Genomic DNA, 24,806 nt, shown 5'->3' with positions numbered 1-24,806 from the left:
CGGTGCCAATCTGATGGTCTATTTGCAGTTTTCATCCTTGTATACACGTCTGCTGAATTTGACATGGTTGACTACTCTCTCCTCCTGGAGACTTTATCCTCTATGGGTTTTTGTGATATTACTTTCTCCTGTCTGACCACTTCTTAATCTCCTTTGCTGGCATCATCCTTATCATACCCACTAATTGTGGGTGTGCCCTAGTGTTCCTTCTCTATACTCTTTCTAGCAATCATAGGTTTAACTATCATCTCTATGTAGATGACTCATAGATCTATACATCCAGCCTTATTCTCTCCCCTGAGCTTCACCAATTTGACATTTCAAACTAGATGTTTTAGAGACACCACAAACTCAAGATGGACAAAACTAAACTCATTGTTTTTCTCTTTAAAACTCTGCTTCACTGTCCAGAAGGCCCAAAAGGAATTCCCTTTACCAGATCGAGCCAATGGCATGCTGGTCTTGGAACATCCTCTTCTCATTGAGACCTATGTGGGGCTCATGCCCTTCATCAACAACGAGGCCAAGCTAGGCTACTCTATGTCAAGAGGCAAAATCAGCTTCTAAACTTCTACATTTCACAATCCACTTGTTATAGAAGTTATCTTTTGGGTGTTGTGACTTTAAAGGAGACCACCTCCTGAAAGGTAGATGGAGGACCCAGGGTATGCTTATAGGTAAAAGTATATGTAATAGTTACTTACCTCTAGAGTTATGAATAGTAAAATGAATTACAGACTTCAGATATCAGATACTTGGCAACAATACAAGCTATACACAAAGGGCAAATTGAATTCAGTTGTCAGTTGTATTAGCTGGTATTTTATTTTCTAATTACTTCTAGTGCTTTTTCTTGAGTGTGTGGATTTTGCTTCTTTTGACATTTCCCAATGCAGCCGCTCTAGCATGATCACAAAAAGATCAGAATGATGTCATTTAGAATGTAATGTTACATTAGTCATATACAAGGAGAGCTACCTGATGTCTAGTGCCTGTAGCTGTAAATGTTTACACTTAGTGTCAATTTTAATTTTTTTTAAGAAAAAAAGTTTCATCTTTTTTTTTCCTTTAAGAAGCCAAATGCAAAATTAGCCAACAGACCGGTCCATTTTAGCTAGACTGAATCTTTGCCTTTGTTAGCTACTGTTGTGGATGACAGCAGTTATTTTGTAAATATAAGTTTGGTCTAAAGTAAAACTTTTTCTAGAATGAATCTAAATTGTGTTAATATTTATGCTACCATATACAGGCCCAAAGAGGTTCATGGGGGGAAAATCATTTTAAGATAATTTAACTGGTTTTATTAGGCAGTCACCTTGACAATTCTTTGCACATGATTTTATTAATATATATGCTAAGTTTTTTATTGCCATATGAATATTTAAAAGAGAATTTGATTCGCTTGGCTCTTCGAGTACTGCACTTTCTAAAAGCCTCTTGTAAGACTAGCACTAAGCAACTAATATGGTCATCCATGTGTGTAGGTAGGTCAGAACACTGCACTCACTTTATCCAAGCTTTTGCGTCCTGGTGTGAATAATATAGTTGAGGATGATAGCCTTTTACAAATATGTTCTACAAATCCAATTGTTGCTAGACTTCTTAGGAGAATAAGGATCCTGTCTGCCACAAAATACAATGTAATTGTTTATAAACTTTCAAAAAACAAAACAAAACAAACAAACAAACAAAAAAAAACTCTGCTTCATCCAGGACCAGGTCTCAAACCATACTGTTGATTTTTCTGTTGTTTTCAGTCACGTCCAACTCTTCATGACTCCATTTGGAATTATCTTGGCAAAGATACTAGAGTGATTTGCCATTTCCTTTTCCAGCTCATTTTACAGATGAGGAAACTGAGGCAAGATTAAGGTTAAATGACTTGCCCAGGGTCACACAGCTAGTAAGTATTTGAGGCAAGATTTGAACTCAGTAAGACTTATCTTCTTGACTCCAGGCCTAGCACTCTATCTACTGCACCACCTAGCTACCCCCCTCAAACTATACTACAAAGTGGCAATCATTAAAACTATGTGGTGCTGGGTTAAAATAGAGTGGCTGATCGATGGAATAGATTAGATGCACAATATACAGAACTGGATACAATGCTAGGCTTGAAGTCAGGAATGCCCATCTTCCTGAGTTATACAGTTTTAACCCTGTTTGCCTTAGTTTCCTCATTTGTAAAATGAGCTGGCAAAGGAAATGGCAAACCACTCCAATATATTTGTCAAGAAAATCCCAAATGGGGTCACAAAAAGTTGGACATGATTGAAAACAACTGAACAACAAGAATAACAATAAAGAAGTAACTTACTGTTTGGAAACCCAAAGATTCAAAGTATTGGGGCAAGAACTCACTATTTGACAAAAACTATCGGGAAAATTGAAATAGTCTGGCAGAAACTAGGCATAGACCAATATTTCACACCATATGCCAAGATAAACTCAAAATGGGTACAAGATTTAGATATAAAGGGTGATATCATAAGCAACTTAGGGGAGCATGGAAAAATTACTTGTCAAATCTATGGCAAGGGATGAATCCATGACCAAACAAGAGATAAAATCATGGGAGGTAAAATGGATAATTTGGTTACATTAAATCAAAGTTTTTTGAGCAAAACCAATGCAGCTAAAATTAGAAGGAAGCAGGAAACTGGGAGAAAATTACAGTAAGTTGATTTACTAAAGTTCTCATTTCTCAAATATATAGATGATTGAGCCAAATTTATAAAAATAATAGCTATTCTCCAATTAATAAAGAGTCAGAGGATATGAAGAAGAAAAAAAAATCAAAGCTATCAATAGTCACACGAAAAGTGCTCTAAATCACTGATAGAGAAATGCAAATTAAAGCAACTCTGAGGTGCCACCACATCCATTACATTAGCTAAGATGACAGAAAAGGAAAATGATATATGTTGTAGGGGATGTGGGAAAAGGTACACTAATGCACCATTGGTGGAGCTGTGAACTTGTCCAACTATTCTAGAGAACAATTTGGAACTGTGTCTAAAGGGTTGTAAAACTGTATACTCAGCAGGACCACTCCCAAGTCTATACCCCAAAGAAATCAAATAAAAAGAAAAAGAACCTATACATACAAAATATTTATAGAAGCTTTTTTTTTGTGGTGGCAAAGAATTGGAAACTGAAGGAAGGCTCATCAATTGGAGAATGGCTGAATGAATTGTGGTATATGATTGTGATGGAATACTATTTATTGTGCTACAAGAAATAATGAGCAAGATGGTTTGAGAAAAACCTGGAAAGAGTGATATGAGTTGACACAAAGTGAAGTGATCAGAACTAGGAGAACATTGTACACAATAATGGCAATATTGTAGTGACCATCAACTATGACAGACTTAATTACTTTGATCAATGCAGTGATCCACAATAATACCAAAGGACTCATGATGAAAAATGCTGTCCACCCCTACACAGAGAACTGATGAACTCTTGATTATAGATTGAAATGCATTTTCTTTCACTTTCTTTATTTTTCTTGCTTTCTCCCCTGCAACATGACTAATGTGGAAATATGTTTTGCATGATTTCATATGTATAATGGGTATCATATCTTGCCTTCTTAATGGGTGGGAGAAGGGCTGGAGGGAAGGAGAGAATTCAGAACTGGAAATACAAATTAAAACAAACAAACAAACCTATTCTCTATCAAATGTCACTTTTTTTGTCAAAGGCATTACCTTTTATTACAATATGCCAAGTTTATCATCTTAGAATTATCTCGGACTCCTCACTATCCTTCACCCTACATATTATGTCAGTTGCTAAATCTTACTGTTTTGATCTTAACCCATCCTTATCTCTACTCACAGAGATATCACTTTAGTTCAGGCCTTCATCATTTCTCACCTTGATTATTGCAATTCTGCCCCAATACTTTTATCACACCAATATACCCTACATAATGCTGCCAAAGTGATTTTCCTTAAGTGCAGATCTGACCATGTCACTTCCCTACCTAATCAATTATAGTGGCTTCCTGTTGCTTCTAGGACAAAGTATAAACTCTCTTGTATAGATTTTAAAACTCTTCACAAGCTGGTCCTAACCCATCTTAACAGCCTCTCTTGAACATTACTCCTCATCCTGTACTCTGAAATCCATCCAAATGGGCCTTCTGTCTTCCTCAGACAGGACACTTTATCTTCCATTTCTGTGCACTGGTCGTCTCCTATTCCTGGAATATTCTCCCTCCTTTTCTCTACTTCTTAGGATCACTCTCTTCCTTCAAGATTCAGCTCAAGTACCACCTCCTATGTGATACATTTTCTGACTACTCCAGCTGCTGGAGAGTGCTTTCCCTTCCAAACTATGTTGGATAGAAGTACTTTGCATTTACTTGTATTTTTCTCTTTATATTTATTCTGCATATACTTATATATCTATTTGTTGTCTTTCCTATCAAAGTGAAAACTCTTTGCAAGTCGGGATTGTTTCATTGTGTTTGTACCCCCAGTGCCTAGCACACTGCCTGTTAGATACATTTATCATTCTTGTTCAGTCATTTCACTCATATCTGATGCTTCCTGACTCCATTTGGGGTTTTCTTGGCAAAGATACTACAGTGGTTTGCTATTTCCTTCTCCAGCTCATTTTACAGATGAGGAACTGAGGCAAACAGGGTTGAATGACTTGCCTAGAGTCACTTAGTTAGTAAGTACTTGACCCCAGATTTGAACTCAGGAAGACTTCAAACCTGGTACTCTATCCTCTGTGCCACCTAGCTACCCCAGTTACATAGCAGGTGCTTAATTAATACCTGATAACTGGTTGAGTATATATAGTAGGTACTTAATTAATACTTGGTGATTGAGTGATTGATCTTCTATTTGTGAAATTCATTTTGTGTACCCAAATGCATTTATCTATAGGGATTCTATAGGGAAATTCTATAGGGAATTTCATATTGTTAGGTTAAACTCTGCCTGTCAAAGTGCTTTTGGAATCTGATTCTGTCATCCAGTGTTTCAGGTATTTTTTTTTTTTTTTTGCTATCCAAGTCACTGATAAAGATGTTAAAAAGCACAAGGCCAAGAAAAGATCCCTGGGTTATTCCACCAGGCACTTCCTGTCATATGGTCATTGAACCATTAACAACTACTGTTTGAATCTGGCAATACAGCCAGTTCTGAGTAGTATGAGATTCTTTATCAAAAACTTTGCCAAAATCTAGGTAAATCATATCCTTAGCATTTCCCTAACCTTTTAGCTCAATAATCCTGTCAAAAAAGGGAAATTCAGTTAGTTTGGCATGATGTGTTCTTGATGAAACCATGCTGGCTCTTCTTAACAACCACTTCCTTTTCTAGATGTTCAACAACCATCTCATTAGTGATCCATTCTAGAAATTTCCCAGGAATTGAAATCAAGCTCACTGGCAAACTCGCTGTAGTTTAAAGACTGTTCTTTCTCTTTCTTTTTTTAATTTGGGACCACATTTGTCCTTCCCAAACCTTGTGGTACCTCTCCCATTTTCCATGATCTTTTAAATATTTCTGAAAGTGACTCAGCTATCACATTTGCCAGTTTTTTAATAATAATGATAATGATAATAGCTAACATTCATATAATGCTTTCTATGTGCCAGGCACTGTACTAAATTCTTTACAATTATTATCTCATTTGGTCACCATGACAACCCTGGGAAGTAAGTTTGCTATTATTATCCCCATTTGAGGGAAGAGGAAACTGAGGCAAGCAAAGTTAAATGACTTGCCTATGGTCACACAGCTAATAAGTGTTTGTGTCTGGATTTGAATTCAGATCTTCGTGACTCTAGGCCTAGCACTCTATCCACTGTGTCACCTACCTGAATTCAGGTTCATCTGGGCCTGGTGACTTGAATTCATCAAAATCAATAGTGGAATCTCTTACTATCTTCTTACTTTTATTAGGTCACAAATCACAATTAGTCATTTTTATTGTGGTATTCCCAATTTAAAGGTCATTTTTCTTTGCATATGTTGTGGTCTGTCCTTTATTCTCAAAGTTCATGGTCAAAAAATGACCATGACATTAGGGAGATGATGACATGACTTGCAATTGACTTTGATTTGAGTGAGGGAGGGCTGTGCAAGGTCACCAATGTCACTTTCTCTTCCAGAGCCATCTGGGCCCAGTAGCCAGATATCAATCAGGATGACTGGAGATGGCCCAGGATGCAGCGGGAGACCTTGGCCCTTTTAAGCTAAGGCCTTTACAGGTTCTCACTTTGAGTGAGGCAAAGCCCATTCAGTGAATAGGCCTCTATTCTATGCATATAGAAGGCCCTTTTCATAAAGTATACTTAATGATGAAAAAGGCAGAAAAAATGCTTCTGTGTAAAGAAAGAGAGATTGACATTCTCAAAGGATATGTGATATTGCCATTGTTATAGCTGAACATTTTGATACCTAATATGAATGGAAAAAGAACTCTATTTTAACATACACTGCTTGTGTGTGTATGCGCAGTGGATAGAGCACCAGCCCTGGAGTCAAGAGGACCTGAATTCTAATCTGACCTCAAACACATAACACTCACTAGCTGTGTGACCCTGGGCAAGTCACATAACCCCAATTGCCTCACCAAAAAAAAAAAAGAATGCTTTCAAATAGGTTTCAGACAGTTTTGGAAAAAAATGATCTGTGGTATAGATCTGAGGACTTGGATCTTTTTTGTCAGCAAGGTGGAATGGTATTTGTTGTTATTTGCCCTTCATGCTTGAAGAAGGCCAAAATGACATCATGATGTTGGAGTCTGGGTGATGCCTTTTGATTTGCTGGTAAAGGATTTAAGTGAGGCAGAGTTGCTCAAAGTCATCAGCTTGACTCTCTCTTCCAGTCACAGGAGCCCATTGAAACAAAATGTTCCTATCTGCCTGTTCTGCCAGGGAAGTCTTCACATGCTTGGGGTAGACCCCTCCAATGGGAACTTACCCTCAACCTAGTTTAGTCTGTCTGTCGGAGTCAGTTTTCCCAGGGTGTGGCCACTGTGAATGCTAAAGCTTCATGGAGCCACAGGTGAGAGCTGGGAGGCAGCTGGACACCCAAAGGTGGATGAACCAGGAGGTTCTAGTCCTCCCTGAATACTCCATACACCCCATTTAATGTTAAAAAAAGACAGAGAAAGATATTTTATTTATCAAAAACTTGAGAAATAGGAATGTAATGAAAAACAATTTCAAGGACACCAAAGAGACGGACTACCAACATGACCAAAATGAAACTCATTATCTTTCTCTCAAAATCCTACCCTCTTCCTAACTTTCCTATTGCTATTAGTATAACCATTCTCCTAGTCACCTGCGCTTACAACCTAAGTGTTATCCTCAACTCCTTACTATTGCCCACCTCTACATTCCATTGTCAAATGCTATTGTTTCCTATACAACCCTTTCTGTCCTTTAACACTGCCACCGCCCTGGTTCAAGCCCCCACTCCCCGTTTCACACCTGGACTATTGCAGTAGCCTGCTAGTTGGTCTCCTTGACTCAAGTCTCTTCCCACTCCAGTCTGTCCTCCACTCAGGCCTCAAATTAAGTTCTAAAACTCATCTGTGACCATGTCATGGCTCCCCATAACCTCGAGGATCAAATATAAACTACCCTGTTGGAATTTTTTTAAACTTATTTAGTATTTTATTTTCCCCCAGTTACATGTAAAAACAACATTCATTTTTAAAATTTTGACTTCCAAATAGTATCCCTTCCTCCCTCCCCATGACCTGTCATTGAGAGGGCAAGCAATTTGATATAGGTTATACATGTGTAGTCATGCAAAATATTTCCATATTAGTCATGTTGTGAAAGAAAACATAGACCAAAAAAATCCTCAGGAAAAATAAAGAAAGTAAAAAAAAAGTATGCTTCAATCTCTATTCTGACACCATCAGTTCTTTCACTGGGGATGAATGGCATTTTTCATCATAAGTCCTTCAGAATTGTCTTAGATCATTATGTTGCTGAGAATAGCTTTCACTGCTGATTGTCTTACAATATTGCTGTTACTTTGTACACAGTACATTTCACTTTGTATCAGCCCATTTAAGTTTTATGGGTTTTTCTGAGAGCATCCTGCTCATCATTTCTTAGAGCACAATAGTATTCCATCATAATCACATACCATAATCTGTTCAGCCATTCCCCAATTGACGGACATCTCCTCAATTTCCAATTCTTTGCCACCAGAAAAGAACTGCTATAATATTTTTGCTCATATAGGTCCTTTTCCTTTTTGTTGTTTATCTCTTTTAACCTAGTAGTGGTATTACTAGGTCAAAGGGTATGCATGGTGTTATAGTCCTTTGGGCATAGTTCCAAATTGCTCTATAGAATGGTTGAATTGGTTCACAACTCTACCAACAGTGCACTAATGTCTCATTTTCCCCACAACTCCATCCAACATCTGTAATTTTCCTTTTCTATCCTATTAGCCAATCTAATAGGTCTGAGATAGTAGCTCAGAATTGTTTTAATTTGCGTTTCTCCAATTGATAGTAAGTTGAAACATTTTTTCATATGGCTATAGATAGCTTTGATTACTTCATCTGAAAACTGTTCATATCTTTTGATCATTTTTCAAGTGGAGAATGGCTGGTTGTTTTTTTTTTTTTAATAAATTTAACTCGGTTCTCTTTTTATTTGAGAAATGAGGCCTTTATCAGAGAAACTTGCTTCAAATTTTTTTTCACAGATACTATTGCTAACTGTATCTCCCTCCATCCTATCCCATTTATTCTATTCTCTCTCTCCTTTCACTCTGTCTCTCCTCAAAAGTGTTTGGCTTCTGAGTACCTCCTTTTCCAATCTGCCCACCCTTCTATCACCCTCCCTTCTCTTATCTCCCTTTCCTGTAGGGTAAGATAGATTTCTATACCAAATTGAGTTATTTCCTCTTCGAGCCAATTCTGATGAGAGTAAGGTTCACTCACTCTCCCATCACCTCCCTCTTCTTCCTGTAAAAGCTTTTTCTTGCCTCTTTTATGTGAGATAATTTACCCCATTCTACCTCTCCCTTTCTTTTTTCCCCCAGTACATTCCTCTCTCACTCTTTAATTTTATTTTTGTAGATTTCATCCCTTCTTATTCAACTTACACTTGTGCTCTCTGTCTATATATACTCTTTCTAACTGCTCATTAGGGAGTTAGAGAGAGAGTTCTTATGAGTTACAAATATCATGTAGGATGTATCCTTCACATGTAGGAATGTAAACTGTTAAACTTTATAAAGTCCCTTATGATTTCCCTTTCCTGTTTACTTTTCTATGCTTCTTTTGACTCTAGTATTTGAAAATCAAATTTTCTATTTAGCTCTGGTCTTTTCATCAAGAATGCTTGAAAGTGCTCCATTACATTGAATGTCGATTTTTCCTCCCAAAGGATTATACTCAGTTTTGCTGGGTAGGTGATTCTTGGTTGTAATCCTAGCTCCTTTACCTTCCAGAATGTCATATTCCAAGCCCTTCAGATCATTTAATGTAGAAGCAGCTAAATCTTGTGTTATCTTGACTATGGTTCTGTAGTACTAGAATTGTTTCTTTCTGACTGCTTGCAATATTTTCTCCTTGACCTGGGAGCTCTGGAATTTGGCTATAATATTCCTGGGAGTTTTCATTTTGGGATCTCTTTCAGGAGGTGATTACTGGATTCTTTCAATTTCTATTTTACCTTTTGGTTCTAGAATATCAGGGCAGTTTTTGTTGATAATTTCTTGAAAAATGATGTCTAAGCTTTTTTTTTTTTTTGATCATGACTTTCATGTAGTTCAATAATTTTTAAATTATCTCTCCTGGATCTATTTTCCAAGTCAATTGTTTTTCCAATGAGGTATTTCACATTGTCTTCTATTTTTTTCATTCTTTCTTTTTGTTTTGTTGTTTCTTGATTTCTCGTAAACTCATTAGCTTCCATTTGCTCAATTCTAATTTTTAAGGAATTTTTTTTCCAGTGAGCTTTTGAACCTCCTTTTCCACTTTCCAATTATACTTTTTTTTTTTAAGGCAACTGGGGTTAAGTGACTTGCCCAGGGTCACACAGCTAGTAAACGTCAAATGTTTAGTCTGAGGTCACATTTGAACTCAGGTCCTCCTGGCTTCAGGGCTGGTTCTCTGTCCACTGCACCACCTAGCTGCCCCCAATTATACTTTTTAAGGAGCTGTTTTTCTTCAGTGAATTTTTGTGCCTCTTTTTCCATTTGGCCAATTCTGATCTTTAAGACATTTTTCTCTTCATTGGCTTTTTGGATCTCTTTTATCATTTGGCCTAGTCTGTTTTTTAAGGTGTTATTTTCTGCAGTATTTTTTGTGCTTCCTTTACCAAGCTTGTGACCCCTATTTTCATGATTTTCTTGCATCACTCTCATATCTCTTCCCAATTTTTGCTCCACCTCTCTTGATTTTCAAAATCCTTTTTTGAGCTGAGACTAATTCATATTTTTCTTGGAGGCTTTGGATGAAGGAGCATTGCCTTTGTTCTTTTCTTCTGAGTGTGCATTTTGATCTTCCTTGTCAGCATAGTAACTTTCACTGGTCAGAATTTTTTTTTCTGTTGTTTGCTCATTTTCACAGCCTATTTCTTGACTTTTAACTCTATGCTAAAGTAGGCTTCTGCTTCCAGGGTGAAGGGTGCACTATCCCAAGCTTCAGGGGTTTTGTGCAAGCTCTTTTCAGAGATACTTCTAAGGACCTGTAAGTTTTCAGTTCTTCTAATGTGGGATGATCTAAGTTTACTACTCTCCTGGTCTGTGCTGTGGTCTGTGAGTGATCACAAGCATTCTTTTCTGCCCTGGAACTGTGAGGAGGGTCCCCGCTCCACTGTGGCCATAAACTCTGGTATGCTAGTGCTCCTCCTTGCCCTGGGACTACCACCCAGGACTGCAACCCAGATCTGAATATGGGCAAAGCAACAGATTCCTGCCTCTATGCTAGCAAAAAGACCCCTGTTATCTCCTACTGACCAGTTGTTTGATTCCCTTTCCATCTGTGGGCTGAGAGCTCTGGAAGCAGCCATTGCTGCTGCATATTCAATGACTACCAATGCCAGCTCCTGGTTTGCTGGGGCTGGGTCCATGCTGGTGTGGCCTGCGCTGGACTGTGTTCCATTCTCACCCAAGTGTGACAGACCTTCCCTGCTGACCTTTTAAGTTGTCTTTGGCTGGAAAATTATTTCACCCCAGATTTTCCTGGGTTCTGCTATTCCAAGAATTTTTTTATAGCTTTATTTAAAGGTGTTCAAAGGGGTTTTGGGAGAGGTCAGGCAAGTTGCTGACTTTTCTCCACCATCTTTGCTCTGGCATCCCCCTGCCCATCCTCTGCCCCCCACCCCCACTTTGGGCTTTTAAAGCTCTTCATAACCTGGCTTCCTAATATCTTGCCAATTTTTTTTGTATCTTCCTCCCCACTGCAGACTCTACAGTGATGCTGGCCTCCTTTCTGTTCCTCACACAGGATACTCTGCTTCCTAACTCCAGGCATTTTCACTGGCTAGAATGGCTAGCCATTGGCTAGCCACTAGCTAGAGTAGAATGCTTTCCTTCCTCATCCCCATGTTCTGGTTTCTCTGGCTTCCTTTGAGTCCCAGTTTAAATCCCACCTTTTTCAGGAAGCCTTCCCCAATCCCTCTTAATTCTAGTGCCTTCCTTCTATGGATTAGTTCCAATTTATCCTATATGTTTGCTCTCAAAAGAGTTACCACTAGAACTCTGAGAAAGTCTGAATAGAACTGTGGTAGTGAGAGTTTCTCTCCTGTGTACTTGGATCTGCTAGTGTGAGAGCAGGTTGGAAGAACAAGTCCAATTCAGAGAGAAATTGAGTTCTTCTTGGAAAACTCATCAGAACAATATCCAAGTTTACATTGTGGGGGTCCATGGAACCATGGAACCTCTCTCTCTCTTTCTTCCTCTCTCTCTCTTTCTCTCATACATTAGCATTGTCCCATCCTAAGCAAAGGTCCTCTCCTTTCTTCAGTTCTCCATTTGCTTCTGATAGAGCTTAAAAAAACTTTTCTAGTCCTTAACTATTCTTACTAGCTTTAATTCATTCTGAGGTTTAGCATTCCTAGTACTATTTTTTATAGCAGTGCACCATGTTCCTATATTTATTCTCTGCTGTCCTTTCATCTTCTGTATTTCTTTAAAAAAAATCAAAGTTGGTTGGTGAATTTCTCATATCTCTAATCCACATAAGGCAAATTTCAGGCAAATTTTATTTTTTCTTCCTCATTGGAATTGTTTCCTTTTTTGTCTTCAGAATTTCATTGTTAAACATCTCCCATCCCTCCAGGGTTGATTTCCCCTGAAGTATTTTAGTTCTTAGGATTCTCCCAATCTCTTCTCTGAACTATTAATGATGTCCTTTCCCCAAATCTAAGGTGTGTATCAGACTATGCCCTGATTTCCTGTCTTTTATCACAAACTCAAGGATGCAATGCTCACTTCACATCAAGCTTCTCATTATTTTTATCTTCCCAGTGAGTTCCTCCCTTGTAGTGATAATCATTTCCAGAGAAAAATTTTCTCTTCTCGTTTCTTCTACCTTTTGAAAGAGTTGACACTATCACAAGAAAAGAAGTTATTAGCTACTAATTATGAGAGAACTCCAGAAGATAGCTGGATAATTTATCATTACTGTATCATTCCTTAGAGCTAGGCTTGTGCTATCGGTCAACTTTTTAGGAGAATGATTTCTGCCTGAACCTACAGGCATCTTCAACCTCCTGATCTCCCTGGATATACTACAATACCAAACAAAGCAATTGAGAAAGCATTCTACTTTCTAATTTATATAAAATTATGATGAGAATAATCTATGCATTCATTAAGAGCATCCTTCACAAGGGTATTAAAAACTAACAGGTAGGCTCTCACAAGGGAAATTCTAGCTAGATAGTGCAGTGGATAGAGTGCCAAGCCTGAAATCAGGAAGACCTGAGTTCAGATCTTGCCCTAGACACTAGCTATGTGACCTTGGGCAAGTCACTTAAACCTTTACCTCAGTTTCCTATATGTAAAATGAGGATAATGATAACACCTAACTCCTAGGATTTTTGTGAGGATCAAATGAGATAATAATTATAAAGCACTTAGCACAATTTCTGGCTATATATTATTATCATTATTAACCATATCTTTCTTATAGGGGGAATCAAGAAAGTCTCTGATCAATTTGATGAATTCCTTAATCAGTTTGTTGAGATTATAGGGCATGATCTTTTTTTTTTTTTGGAGACATTTAAATGACACATTTCCATAGAATGTGAGCATCCCCATAGGCACCATTATTGTTTGGGTTTCAGAGACAGGAGTTGCTTCCTGATTCCTGGCTGATTGAGAATTAGACAGCTTTCTCTGTGGTCTGTATAAGTGAGCTGGTCAATCTCTTATGGACTTCTTTTCCTTTTTCCTTTGTGCTTTCTTTTTTAATGCAGAAAATTGTATGAGGAGGTTTCTCTCCCCCCCCCCACCTTTTTGTAAGCAATCAGGATTAAGTGACTTGCCCAGGGTCACACAGCTAGTAAGTGTCTGGATTGAGTTTGGATTTGAACTCATGTCTTCCTGACTCCAGGGCCAGTGCTCTATCCACTGCGCCACCTAGAGTCACTGATGGTGATTTGTAGCAGAAGCATATGGCTGCAGTAAATATGTGTTTGTATACAGCTTGAGAGGAGATATATTGAAAATGGGCTTTGCTGGTTTAATGGATGGTGATAGCATGGCCTTTAGAGTTCTCCTGCAAAAGAACATAGCAGAAGCAGATGTGTTCATACTTCTTTACTCTGAGAGGGAAGTCTCAGGGTTAAGAACTGTCTCATGGGTTTAAAATAAGTTTAAAATTTCCTGAGTTTGAAAATGTGGGCACTGGATCTTCTAGAGAGACAAAATTTCCTAATATTTTGGGATCTTTAGGAGAAAAAAAAGATATTCCATATAGTTCCTGAACAATGTTCTACTTGGACAGCAAGGCAAATAAGTTACTTGAACAGTGTGGATCTGACAGAAAGGGAATTGATTGCTTATTCAGCAGTTCTCAAAGTATGTTTAATTTTTTGAAAGAGTCTAAACTATAGGGTGATCGTATGAATTTGGAAGTGACCGCATAAGACCTTATGGGAAGAAAGAATTACCCTGGCATATCAGGTGGTGCCTTGATAGCATTCTCAAGTTCATTTCTCTACTGGAGAGGGTGTGGAGTGACCTGAGTGCTTTATGTGTTTTCTGTATCAGATATTTCTGGATCCCTCTGATTCCTCTACATCTTATACAGTTTATGTGGGGTGAAATAAAAGCTGCCTTTTAAAACATGCAGTTAGTGCCTTGTTTACAGGACCTGGGGACCCTGTCATTTACATTTGGGGAACTTGATATATAAGCTATACCACAAATGCTAAGAGATTTTCCTGGAGCAATTCCAAGTGGGGGCAATGAGAAAGAAAATGGCCCTCTTTAGATCAGGACACTAGGATCCAACTTAATATGTATAGTACCAGATTCTCGAAGGGCCCTGGGTCACAGGTTACGTATCGTACAATTGACTGAATGATGTAGCAAATGTAAGATCCAACTGTGCTAATTCTTTGTTGACCACACAAAAACATTTGATTCGAGAGCAAAATACTACTTTGTTTTTTTTTTTCAACAAGACAAGGGGATGTAGATAACAAAAGTGAAAGAATGTCTCCACTTGAGGATGTTGTAGTTTATTGGGGAATACAATATGTATACAGATAAGTAGATAGAACAAAGTGATTCTCAAACCATTTCTGTTGTTGTTTAATTGTTTGAGTCGTGTCCAACTCTCTGTGACCCTGTTTGGGGTTTTCTTGATCAAGATACGGGAGTAGTTTGTCACTTCCTTCTCTAGCTAATTTTACAAATGAGGAACTGAGGCTTAAGTGACTTGCCCAGGGTTGCACAGCTAATAAGCATCTGAGACCAGATGCGAATTCAGGTTTTCCTGACTCCAGGGCTGGCACTCTCTCCATTATGCCACCTCGTTGTCTTTGTCACATATACAAGTGATACAAAGTAATTTCAAGAGGGTGAGAGTATTAACTTGTGGCATCAGAAGAGCCCTTGTTTTCAGGTGGTGGCACCAAAGCTGTGCTTTGAAGAAAACTAGGGATTCTAAGGAGGAAGTGAATTCTAGACCACCTATACAGAGACATAGAATTGGATGATGGAATGTTGCATATGGGGAACAGCTAGCAGGTCATTTGGACAGTAATAGAGACAGGAAGGGCCTGGAAGTGTATGTGGGAACAGTATAGTCATAAGCTTTCAATACTAGGCTGATCTCAGTATAGTAGAAAGCGGTGAATTTGTAGTCATAGGACAAGAGTTCAGATCCTAGTTCTGCTGCTTACTTCTTAGGTGATCTTGGGCAAGTCAATTAAAATCTCTGGACCTTAGTTTCCTCATCTGTAAAGTAAAAGGGTAGGGCTAGATGACATCCTATATCCCTTCTAGCTCTAAATTTATAATCCTATAATTTTATAATTAATCCAAGAGGCAATAAGTAGTCATTGAAGATGTTTTAGTTCATGTACATTTTTCTTTTGCTATAACTTCAGTACATTAAGAAATGTATGTTCAGGGGCTCTGGCAATATCTTTCACTAATTCTATATGTGAATTTTTTGTTTTCCTTGCATGTATTCAGTTTGTATTATATACAATCTTTCATTTAACCCCAGTATAGTATTTTTATTACTAAATTTAACATGTTTACTTTAAACCATAGCTAAGGTTCTCTATCTCCTTTTTTGAAAGTAAAGAGGAACTAAATTTACTGAGTTAAGGAAGATCTAACTATCCAGCTTTGTGATTTATGACTCTCTTAGTCTCATCTGTTTACTCTGTATGCAGCCAGTTCACCTTGGTTTTAGAGAAATGTAAATGTAGCAAGAAAGGGAAATATTTAAAAGTCAGAGGAAGGAAGATGTTGGAGTGTGGTCAGTTGTTAGGATGATTTAGGAAAACAGTAGATTATCAACATTTGAGAGAAAGGTTGCTTAAAATGAGAAGAGCAGTGGGAAAAGGATTAATTCAAGAAAGGATTAGGAGGAACAATCTGTGCAAAGCTTTGATGGTTTTGGGCTCAGTCAGTCATAATTGAAACTTGCTCCTATCCAAGAACTGTCCTGACCCTTTACAGTTTGTAAGATGCAATGGATTCGCAGCCCAGAGTGGTGTGGCCAGAGGCCATTGGTCTTGGGACAGAATCTTGCCAGATGGTGTTATGTGGAAAGATTGAGTGCCAAGTTGGCCAGACACTGGGCTCTAATACTATGTAATGATGGGTGCTTAACAAGATGAAGTGACACACGGACATCCACTTAACTGCTGATTCTAGCTCTTTGAGCCCTATTATCATTCTTATGACACTTTGTAAAAAGTAAATTTAACAAAAAAGCTTTAGATTATTCAATATTTTTGTTTTCAGTAATTGGAATACTTCCTTTCCTTCTTCACTAGTTTAAGGTTAAGGTATCATTTGGGAGATATTCCCTAGTGATGACAAACTATTTTCCAAAGAAAGAGTCAGAAGGTTTGACTTAGCACTAAAGGTAGTAAGGTGGTGGTGGTGGTGGTGTAGGAAACCAACAGCAATCAGGAAGCTATTTTTGTGGTATTTAAAATCCTTCCTTGAAGAAAGAGAGCCTCTTTGGGCTATTTTTTTATGACTGGGACTAAATTTGACTTGGCTAATAAAATATTTCTAAAGGAAAGTTATGCCTAATGAGTTACCTTAAAGAGACCATTTGTATATCAGGTCACTTATCACCAACTATGAGTGAATTTGTGGACCACTATGATAGGCAATGATCTTCTTGACTCCTATGACTTCTGTATACCAGTTCTCAATGAAATTTCAAGGAGAGTGGTGAGAGATTCAAGGATTTTGAGAAAAATTTGCAATAATAATTTGATGTTACCAGCTAAAACTAGGCTCTTATTGATTCTTTAAAAGTTCATCGTTGTGGCCATTCATTCATGTAGAAATAAGTTTGTTTCACCAAGTATATACAGAATTGGGGAAAGGACTCTTTTTTGACAACTACTACTAGAAAACTGTAAAGAAGTTTTTCAGAAGTTAGGTTTTGACCACCATCTTACACCATATATCCAAATAAGTTCAAAATGGATATTCAACCTGAATATTTAAGAATTAGAAGAAAGTGAGATCAGATACCTTTAACAGCTATGATTAGGGGGAGAATTCTCAGTTGAGCAAATTATCATAAAGGATCAAACAGACAATTTTGACTATGTACATTCAAAAGCTTTTACACAAGTAAAAATCAATGAAGGCAAAATTGAAACAGTAATTGGAAATATATATATATATGTGTGTGTGTGTGTGTGTGTATATATTAGCAAATATCACTCACAAAAAAATCTCCTTACAAATGTAACACTGCCTCTACAGCTATAACTTATAAGCCGTGTGCTTATTTAGGTCTCACGAACATGTGGAGCCAGCTCAAACTGGCTACTGAGAGTTAATTGTTAAATTTTAGTATGAGAAATCAGCAACACTACCAATCAAACCTTGAGTAATTGTTTTGTTGATTGTCTAGACTTAAGAGAGTGATAGAGAAAATATTAATAATGCTGATTAAACTTAAAAAGTGTGTTATACAATTTTTTTTTCTGGAGAGTCAGTTGATAACATTTACCAAGACACCTTTGAATGTAAAGATTCCACCATGTAAATCTGTTTGAGTATATAGGGTTGGATTCACCTGTGGAATAGTTGCCTGCCTGTGCCAAATACTGTGGTTGGGGCTCCCATGTGTTATAAATATATTTCATCCAACCTCACCCTCAGTTCAGCCTGCAGAAGCCGGGGCAGCTGAAAGTTTAGTTCTAGTCAACCTATTCAGATGATAGTGGTAACACCAGTTGGTTAGGGGTAGGTGAAGTATCTCTTTCAATGTTCATGTCTAAACACCAGTGATGAATCTAAAGGAGATAAATATGTAATCTAGACACATGTGGCAAAGAGGGACCTCCTAGCCATTGGCCCTGGAAGTCCTTTTCTCCTTTCATAGAGTCCTCATGAAGCTCCTCCAGGAGGCTATTTTCTCTTGGGAAAGACTTTCATTGGCCTCTAAGAAGCTGTTCCTTTATTGAATCCATAGCCTGCATTGTTCTCTACTCCTTATGCAGGTGACACCATTGCTTCTACCTTCCGGGCCTCCCGGGATCTTCAGAGCTTTTGTGGTGCACAATATTGCCTGGACACTCCATTTCAGATCTAAGATCAGGAAAGAACAAATTAAAAAGAGGTAGACAAACCCATGCATTCCTGGTGCCCAGGTGGGTGAGGGGCAGCTGATTCTCCACTACTCAGCTTTTAGAAGGCAGCTCATAGCAGGCTTAATGATCCAAGGCCAAAGAGAAGAGAGAGAACAGAGGGGAGGATCACCCTACTGTGTATGTCCTGAATTATTCCATCTAAGAAGCCAGTTGACTCTTCTTCATTTCCCATTATAAAGCCATGAGTCTTATATCACTAGAAGTAGATTTCCCTCAACTTTCCATAAGAATCAGGTGGACTGGAATGGGCAAGGTATATTTGGGCATGACCTATGTAATGTAAAGGAGGGACTCTATTGCACAAAAATATACTGGGAAGTTACACAAATATCTAACACTGAGAGTCAGTCTTCACAGGTCAAAGGATAGAACGTTTCTGAGATTTCACTTCATACCAAGCAAATTGGCAAAAATAACAATACATGGGTTGTTGTAGGAATATGTACCAAAGAGCCCTGCTGTGGATAGGCTAATTCTTTACCTTAAAACTATCCTTGATACTTAATTGGTTCAGGGGACTAAGACTCAGGCTGTTGAAATAATTTCCTGGCTACCTGAGTATAGAAAATCAAAAGAAGCTCTATGTGGATCCTGAGGCTTCAGTTTGAAAGACTAGAAAGATGACCAATACTGTGGAGCTATGTTCATCTGAATCAATTGTGTCCTTAGATGAAATTTTTTTCTCTGCTCTGAATGTGCTTACCCTTCTATAGCTAACTGTTAGATGGGTTATGAGTGTCTCATTTCATTCTAATCTCTTACCTAAAGTAACTAGCCTAACCTATCATCTCTGGTCTATGGGAACATATGGGAACAATTAAGCATGCTGATGGTAAAGCCGTGAAGTAGTTCACTTGCTTTGCATTTTATTCTTGAATTATGCAAGAAAAGTATCTGTGAACATCCCATGCCCCTTGAAACAGTGATCCCTTAAGGCACACACATCAAGCAAGTCAAAAACACACACAAAGCTAATATAGACTAATATGGATGAAAATAGTTTTGGTAGCACATTTTATGGTTGCAAAGTACTAGAAACAAAATGGACACCTATCAACAGTGATAGGACTAAAAAAAATCCAATAGCATGTGAATGTGATGCAGTAAAAAATGAAGCAGAAGAAAGAACATTATTCACACTAACTATAGCAATATTTAAATGAAAAGATCACTAGAAATAAATTGAACTATGAGTAGTTGAAAACCCAATGAAGGTCTTCAAAAAGAGGTAAATAAGCATGTTTCCTCTCAGAGAAGTGGTTGGCTATTAGGAAAGAATTATATTTACATTGCCAAGTACAGTGACTATAGTTTTTTCTTAATTTTTTTTTTTGTCAAAATATGGAAGGTTGGTGTGGGGGAGAAAGACAAAAGGCATCATGACATTTTTTCAAAAGTTAAAAATGTTTGCTTAGAAAATATTTCTTCCCTAAAAAACTCCTCATTTATCTTTTATTTTGTTTTCCTTCTTCATGATACTCCAGTATACTCCATACTTCATAAGTACATAATACTCAGTGAAGGTAGCATGTTATTTATTAAATGTAACCATAGATAGAGACAATTGTAGAGAACTCCAGAATCCCAGAGTTTAGGGTGACCTCAGCAGCCATTTAGCTCAATTCATACCCAACACATGGTCATCCAGCCTTTGTTTGGAGACTTCTATTGAGAGAGAACTCATTATCTACTGGAGTGACTCAATCTACTTGGTGGTTCTAATTGTTAGGAAATTTTTCCTGATGTCAAGCTTAATGAGACACAATCAATAGGTCTCTCTCTCTGTAAATTACAAGGAATGGTATTGGAGAAGGCAATAAGTGAAAAAATGAATTTGAAGGATGTCTCAATCGCTGACACTGGGAACCTTGTGTATTTTGAGTAATAGGTCATAGAACCATATATTTGGAGATCAAAGGGCCCTTCAGGACCATCTAGTCCAACCCCCTCAGTTTACAAATGAGAATTCTGTGGCCTAGAGGAGTTAATTGACTTGGCAAACATCACACAGTAAGTGGCAGAGTTAGGATTCAAATTCAGGTTCTCTGACTACAAATCTAACAATCATTGTACTGCACAATGCAGTCTCCCTGAGAATTAATGGCCTACCTTCATCAGTGCTTTGAAGACAATTACCTTCAACTGAGGGAGGATGGATGACAGGTACTTATACAAAGTGAGACAAGTGATTGAAATATTGGTAAAATTTAAAAAGTTGTCTGGGACAACTCAATGGGAACTTAATAAATGCCATCAAAATTACTAATTATAGGAAAGCTACTATTATATGAGTAATGCTTATTTAAAATATTTTTGAAAAATGAATTTCAAGTTCAAACTTATTATCATCTTAATACAAGAAGGAAACTTATTTTGTAGCAAATTCTGAAGTGCCTTTCTTTTTCTATCATCAATCTTTGAACATTTTCAAAATGTTTGGAGAAAGATGCAAAGATTTTTTCAAAAAGTCTTCAACAATGAAAATTGTTGCTCTCAAGGGAGATTTTCTAAGAAGACTCTTCTACCTTGGAGGGTGGAAAGCATAATTTCTGGGCAACACCCTGTCTATTTTAAATCATTGGAGAAGGGAAAAAATATTTGTCTCCAAGACGGTAATTTTCCAGATGACACCATCTTGTTGTACAGTTGCCATACCATGAGAAAGAGCATTCTTGTGGTTTCTGAACTGGAAATCCTGTAGGAATGCTATTTCTGGCATTTTTTCACAGTGAAGCAAGATGCGCATGGGAATCAGACAGTCTGACCAGATACAGTTTGTTGTCTTTCAGCATTTTCAGAATTAGTAATGTCCTCAAGACACATAGCCCTTTTGCGTAGGACTGTTGAGTATATGAAGTGTTGAGTGAAACTGGTGATGGTGAGCAGTGGGTGGAAATCAGTTAAGGTCAACACCCAAAGCTATGATGTTGTCAAACATCCAGATTTTCTTCATGTGATTATTCTCTCATTAAAAAAAAATCATTGTTAACCTTTAACTTTGTGTAAATTGCATTTGATGAGATTTTAGAGTTTAGAGTTTTAAAACCACAACTAGATGAGTAGACTGGTGTCTGATTGACCTTGACTCTTATGCCTCAACAAAAGTTCATAAAAATAAAATAAATAAAAACATTGACTGAAAGCTAAATGTTATAAAGCCCATTTTAAAGTCAATAAAGTATTTTTTTTGTATATACAACTTTTAATATTTTAATATTTTGGGAACTTTTTACTTAGGTAATTTTTTTCCCTTTAAATTTGTAAAATAAGTTCAGCATTAGGTCTATTACTAGCCTCTATTAGAACCAACTCCAAAATGATCATAGGATCAGAGGATATGGAGTTGGATGGACTATTGAAGTCATATGCAGTCTGCCTTCCCTAAACTGAAAACATGAACAAATATGGTGTATTACTCTTAGAAAGCTATTTATTTAGTAAGTTTAGAAACCACTTTGAGGTTACCACTGTTAGAATTAGAGGAAGTCTCTAGCAATTCAGACATCAGAATACAAGGACTATGAAACAAGACTGAATCGTTTTATTCCAGCACCTAAAAAATGAATCAGGAATTTTCTAATTGATCAAACCTCATAGTATCTTATACTTTACTGCCAAATCTCAAATAGAATGGCCTTTCTTTCTTTCTTTGTTTCCTTCCTTCCTTCCTTCTTTTTTCTTTTTCTTTTTCTTTCTTTCTTTCTTTCCTCCCTTCCTCTTTCTTTCTTTCCTCTTTCTTCCTTCTTCCCTCCCTCATGTCTCTCTCTCTTCTTCTCTTCCTCTCTTTCTTCCCTCCTTCTCTTCCCTCCTTCTTCTCCCCTCCCTTTCTTCTCTCCCTCTTTCTTTTCTCTCTCTTACTAACAGGAAAAATATAATATTTTCTGACAGTTCAAAAGTAACAAAAAGTAGGCAAGATCTAAGTTCAGATCTCAAGCTCTAGCCCTTGATGTGGGAAGACTGTGGAGATAGATAGCACTTTTGGCACCAAAGGGAAGGAGTGTGTGGAGAGACCATGTGGCTTCCCTGTCTGTTATTGGGGGCTGTGTTGACAGCCTTGGGAGAGTGCCTGAATCTAAGTCTCCTTTGCCAGGCCTGAGAATTGCAAAGCCCATTTGCCACAGGAACAAAGGAGAGGAAAATGAAGAATAAAAGTTATAGGTGTTGAATATAAAGAAAATTAAGGTAAAATATCCTTTGTTTTGTACTTGAAATATGGGTGATCTTTATCTCCTATGAAATTAAATCTTATAAAAATAAAATGCATTGAGAAAGGAAGAGATAGATAGGGTGCATATCTGTCCCCTCTGGGATGGGGAAAGGGGTGGGGTTATGGAGACAGTCCTAAATAGCTCCCCTTCCCCTCCTCCCCTTCCTTCCTTCCTTCTTTCCTTCTTTCCTCCTTCCTTCCTTCCTTCCTTCCTTCTTTCCTTCTTCCCTGCCTTCCTTCCTTCCTTCCTTCCTTCCTTCCTTCCTTCCTTCCTTCCTTTCTTTTCTCTCTTTCTTTCTCTTCCTTTTTTTCTCTCTCTTCTTTTACCCCTCCTCCTCTTCCTCCTCCTTCCTATCTTATATATAGGCAAGCAAATATCTAGTTTTCTCAGCTATAAAATAGCCTCACAGAGTTGTGATGAGAATACTGTATTAATCATAAAATGCTATATACAAATGAATTCTTATCCATTTCCAGAATTACTATTCTTAGGCCTTCTCTTTGCATGGAGGTGAATGGAAGTTCTTGAAGGCTAGGTCAACAAATTCTATCTCTGGTAGGCACTACCAACCTGGAAAGACTTCAGGTATGGACTTAGCAACAGACTATGTCAGCTATCTCAGGACAAGCTCAGGTAAATAAGAAGAAGACCAGCTAGTGGTAAAATGTTGCTCAAATGTAGAATGTGTGAAGGGCAGTACCATGAAATCTAGTTGTAGACATATCATGAAAACTTTAAGTGCCAGGCAAAGGAATGGGATTGAGGAGATGGAAAGAGGGGTTGGCCTTGTTTACAACTTTTTCCTCACAGGCTATAGGAAAGAACAGGATGGGTGAAAAAGCAGAGAGGTTGTGAGGTGGGGAATAGAGGAGATGACAAGGTTCCTGGCATATAGACTTAATTTTCTTCATAAAGTGACAGCATCTCCTGAGAAAGAAAGTTAGAGGCTGGCTTGAAGAGGGAAGAGAAAGTTTAGAGTGACTCCAAATATGATGTTCAATGTTCAGATATGATGATCAGTACTGATTTCCATGAAAACTCAACAAAAATGAAATAGAAGCAAAATGAGAGAAGTTTATTTCTTTTGAGCTAATCTAATTCCTGTAGGACTGTTATCTTATGAGTATGCTTTGGGACTGACCTGGTTCCTTTAAGTTTCTGGACAAACTTATTTGTTTGGCTAGTCAAAAGAGAAGGGATGATTTTTATAAACACATTCTAAGATGTGAAATTAAAAAATAGCAAGGAGAAATGAGATGCTGTGATAGGACCAACATTTTACAGCTTCTTTCTTCCCATTCCCAAAATGAGGAAGCTTTACCTAAAAGAAGACAAAGCTGACTCTGTGACCTGATTGACCTACTTGATTGGTTCTAGCTTCCCTGACACAGCTTCCTCTCTCCTCCAATCTCCAGCCAACATGTCATAGGCTTAGGGCAAAGCTATCCCTGGGACTTGATTGACCTTGGATTCCATGAGTCAATTTCGTTGGTCATCTAAGATTCTAAGGACATAAAAGTCCCATTGTTGTTCAGTTGTGTCTGTCTCTTTGTGATCCCATTTAGGATTTTCTTGGCAAAGATACTAGAGTAGTTTGCCATTTCCTTCTCCAGCTCATTTTACAGATGAGGAAACTGAGGCAAACATGGTTAAGTGACTTGCCCAGGGTCACACAGATAGTAAGTGCCTGAGGCTATATTTGAACTCAGGAAGAATTCTCTTCCTGACTCTAGGCCCAGCACTTTATCCACTGTGCCACCTAGCTGCCCTAAAAGTCCTAGCTTGTAGACCTTTTAAACTTGGTGGATTTCTAAAGCCCATAAAGTCATCTTACCCAGCCCTGCTGGCCAGATAATGTCTCCTTATGGACATGAGGACGGCCAGGTCCAGGGAAGCTAAATAGCATTGTGTCTTGTTTGTATATCCTTACTGTGCTATGACAAAGTAATTCTTGGGTTAAATGCTCAATGATCTGTGAGTACTTCATTTCATCTCGACATCAAATCTGAACTATGAGGGTGGTGGCATTAGGGTTATGCTATAACAGCTACTATACCAACTTTGTTACCCTTCTCAGCTGCTCTCCTGACATCTTCATGCCAAACTGCCACCAGCATATCCTCTCCTCCTCCCACTTTCCACCTTTAACTTTGGGAAAACATCAGTCCCATTTTCCTATGGCTCCACCTGTGACATACCCCTCCTCAGCTACAATTCTCTTACATATATATATATATATATATATATATATATATATATATATATATATA

The 24,806-nt window shown here is 37.8% G+C and overlaps 1 pseudogene; it reads right to left on the bottom strand.

Moving 5' to 3' along the window:
- Positions 1 to 24,806, bottom strand: part of LOC114029702 — a 35,022-nt pseudogene that overhangs the window by 6,592 nt on the left and 3,624 nt on the right.

The sequence above is a fragment of the Vombatus ursinus genome, unplaced genomic scaffold, assembly GCF_900497805.2.
Source record: "Vombatus ursinus unplaced genomic scaffold, bare-nosed wombat genome assembly UNPS02014941.1, whole genome shotgun sequence".
NCBI lineage: Eukaryota > Metazoa > Chordata > Mammalia > Diprotodontia > Vombatidae > Vombatus > Vombatus ursinus.
This window is presented reverse-complemented; position numbering and strand designations above follow the sequence as displayed.